Below are 4,282 nucleotides of genomic sequence, written 5' to 3'. Positions count from 1 at the left end.
TCTATGGAGTTTGGTGATATTATGGTCCAGTTTATTATTATTTTTGATGCTATGAAGCATCCATCCGAGGACCATTCTGTGTTTCATATTGATTTACTTGATGAGTTAACTAATGAGCACATCTCTGATTCACTTAATGATTTTGATTCTATGTCATTAATAGACTCATACACTTGTCATACATGCACTGATTCTGAAATGTGTAATTCTTGTATTGATGAGTTTATGCATATTTCTATTGATCCAAATGTTGTTGAATCAGATTGCACTAACCCAATTGCTGCAAACATCATACAACAATCTGATTTACTTGTTCAGGTGCAGGCTGCAGAATCTATGTCTGCTACTTTGGTTCCATCTGTTTTGTAGGCACCTGTATTGGAGCTTAAACCTTTACCTGAAAACCTCAAGTATGCTTACTTAGAGGATGATGATGAGAAGCTCCTTGTTATTGTTTCCACCTCCCTTGATGCTGATCAAGAGGAGAAGTTGTTGCAAGTGCTGAAGAAGCATAATAAGGCAATTGGTTGGACCTTAGTTGATATTTTGGGTATTAGCCCATCCATGTGCATGCACATGATACTCTTGGAAAATGGAGCTAAACCAGTAAGGCAACCACAAAGGAGACTCAATCCAGTCATCCTTGAGGTTATGAAGAAAGAGGTCACAAAGCTTCTTCAAGCTGAGATCATATATCCCATTTCTGATAGTCATTGGGTGAGCCCAGTTCAGGTGGTTCCAAAGAAGACAGGAATTACAGTGGTTAGAAATGAGAGAGATGAGCTGACTCCTACGAGAGTTCAGAGTAGTTAGAGAGTCTGCATTAATTATAGGTGGCTCAACCAAGCATTAAGAAAGAATCACTTTCCTTTGTCATTTATTGATCAGATGCTTGAGCGCTTAGTAGGTAAATCTCATTACTGTTTTGTTGGTTTTTCTAGGTACTTCCAGATCCATATTGCTCCCGAGGATAAGGAGAAGACCATATTCACCTGCCCCTTTGGAACCTTTGCCTATAGGAGGATGTCTTTTGGCCTATGCAACACCCATAGTATATTCCAGCGGTGTATGGTGAACATTTTCAGTGACTTTTTAGAGAATTGCATAGAAGTTCTTATGGATGATTTCACAGTTTATGGATCTTCATTTGATGCATGTTTGGATAGTCTGGTTAGATTTCTTCATAAATGCATCAAAACTAACCTTGTTTTGAATTACGAAAATGTCATTTCATGGTAGAGTAGGGCATAGTTTTGGGGCATGTGATCTCAAATAAGGGAATTGAGGTAGATCTTTCCAAGATAGATGTTATTTCAAAATTGCCTTACCCCTCTTGCGTGTGAGAGGTTCATTCTTTTCTTGGTCATGCAAGTTTCTATCGCAGGTTCATTAAAGATTTCAGCAAGAAGGCTCTTCCACTATCCAACCTGTTGAAAAAGGAGGTGGTCTTTGATTTTGATGAGAGATGTATGGAGACATTTGATTGCCTCAAGACAGCCTTGACCACCACTCCTATTATCCAGACACCTGATTGGACATTCCCTTTTGAGCTGATGTGTGATGCTTCTAATTATGCATTGGGGGCGATCCTTGCTCAAAAAGTGGACAAACTGCCTAAAGTAATTTATTATGCTTCCAGGACTTTAGATGCTGCACAAGCAAATTATACCACAACTGAAAAAGAGCTTTTAGCTATTGTATTTGCTTTGGATAAGTTTAGGTCTTATTTGCTTGGTTCTAGAATTGTTGTTTTCACTGACCATGCAGCTTTGAAGTTCCTGTTAAAGAAAGCTGATTCCAAACCAGGGTTGATTAGATGGATGCTCTTGCTCCAAGAGTTTGATTTGGAGATCCATGATAGGAGTGGAGCACAAAATTTGGTGTCTGACCATTTGAGCAGGATTGATGAAGCTGTTGAAATAATGCATATCAGAGATGATTTTCCTAATGAACCGCTTTTGAATATTTATGTTTCTTTCCCCACCCCTTGGTTTGTTAACATTGGTAATTATTTGGTTGCATATGTTTTTCCTCAACTTGCATCTAGAGCTCAAAATGATAAACTTAAGAGTGATGCTAAATATTATGTTTGGGATGATCCTTATTTGTGGAGATTGTGTACTGACCAGGTTACTAGAAGATGCATTCCAGATCATGAGATTGAGTCATTCCTTCAGTTTTGCCATTCTTCTACAGTGGGTGGCCATCTTGGTACCCAAAGGACAACACGAGAGGTGCTTGACTTTGGATTTTATTGGCCCACCATCTTGAAAGATGCGTGGAAGATTTGTAGCACTTGTGAGCAGTGTTAGAGAGCAGGTGGTACTCTTTCTTGGAGAAAAGAGATGCCTCAACAACCTATGTTGTAACAGGTTAATAATTAAATCCGAAATTAATTCATTAACTTCGTTTTATGCTTAACTCATATGTCTGCCTCATTTTTGACCTGGGTTATCTTTTTGATAATGTCAAAAGGGGGAGAAAGGTTGTTTTGTTGTTTTTGATTGTGCAGGTTGATCGTAATAACAGCTTCCGAAATATTCGCGCATCATATCAATCATGCCAACACAATCTTCAAGCTAATTCATCAAGCAATTGTTATTACAATTGGTGTAGTGTTTGTCATCATCAAAAAGACCCCCAAAGTAATGGAGAAGTTAAGATTTCAAACAGAGAGATAAAGAGGATTTTGGAGAAGGTGGTGCAACCTAATAGAAAGAATCAGAGCAATATACTTGAGGATGCTCTTTGGGCACATAGGACTGCTTACAAGGCACCCATAGGGATGTCCCCTTATTGGGCTGTCTTTGGTAAAACATGTCATCTTCCTATAGAGATAGAGCATCGTGCATATTGGGCTGTGAAAACTTGTAACTTGGCTCTTGATCAGGTTGGTGAAGAAAGAAAGCTCCAACTTAGTGAAATCGATGAGATCTGCTTAGAAGCCTATGAGAAATCTATGTTCAACAAAGAGAAGACCAAAAGATTCCATGATAACTTGATTTCTAGAAAGGAATTTTTGGTTGGTCAAAAAATGTTGTTGTATAACTCTAGGCTTGGACTCATGAGTGGTAAGCTTCGTTCTAGGTGGATTGATCCTTTTGTTATTAATAATGTGTTTCCTTATGGTACTGTAGAAATCAAAAGTGAATCCAAAGATAAGAGCTTCAAGGTTAATGGACATTGACTAAAGCCCTTCCTCACAAATCCTTCCTTAGTGGATGAAATTGTGAAGGAGGACTCATTGGTCGAACCTGTTTTCATCCCTCCATGAATTAGGGAGTTTTCCTTTCTCTTATCTTCTTTTTATTGCACTTGGTCAATTCCATTGATTGATATATATGTCTAGATTTTCTGATTGTGCCACATTAGGACAATGTGTAGTTTAAGTGTGGGGGAGACTATTGTAGGTTGTAGGTTTTGTTGATGCATGCTTTTCTTTGACTTTAGGTTTTGCTTAGGTTTGGGCATTTTCTCTCATACTTTCATTCACTTAAGTCTTGATATCTTGTGGTGTGAATCCCTACATTTTTGTATGTCAAGTTGCTTTTGAGAATTAAGAGGTTGAAACATTTGTGATAGACTTATCCCTTGTGAGAATTTGAGCCTTAATTGTTGATGGATTGATGTATGCCATCTAATATTTTTTCATGTGTTATTGCACTCTTGATTACTTGCACTCTAGAACTTGACTTGTTTCTTGTAGATACTTGATATTCACATGCACATATTGAAGTGATGTAGACATTTCTTTTGAATAAGCCACTTAGTCATAGAACCTACCTTGAATGAATTTATCTTTTGATAGCCCCTTTGAGAGTTTTACCTCTTTCATTGTTATTTAGCTCTTTACAAGCTTATAAGTGAAAAACCATGATTGTCCTAACCTTAGGGAATTTTGGAGCCTTAGAATTATTTTGGGAATGGGTATTAAGTAAGAAAGGATGCATTGTTCTTTAAATCTTGTGGATTCTTGGTTATGTCTTAATGATGGTTAATACAATTGTGTACATAAGTGTTCATAAAAAAAAAAAGAAAAAAGAAAAAACAACAATAAAAGAAAAAAAAAGTGAATAAAAGGTTGAGTAAGGCAAAGTAGAATGGAATTAGAGATTTGGTCTTATTTTGGGTTAATTTTTGCTTACTTTTTACTTATTCCCCATTGCTCTTCTATTTCATTTGGTTTTACCTACATATCCCATATTTATCCTACCTTGTCCTTGGTCCCATTACAACCTTGAAAAGTCCTTTTGATCTTTATGTGCATGTGCTTATGATGTTG

This window comes from Lupinus angustifolius, chromosome LG07 (assembly GCF_001865875.1).
Source record: "Lupinus angustifolius cultivar Tanjil chromosome LG07, LupAngTanjil_v1.0, whole genome shotgun sequence".
Classification (NCBI taxonomy): domain Eukaryota; kingdom Viridiplantae; phylum Streptophyta; class Magnoliopsida; order Fabales; family Fabaceae; genus Lupinus; species Lupinus angustifolius.
This window is presented reverse-complemented; position numbering follows the sequence as displayed.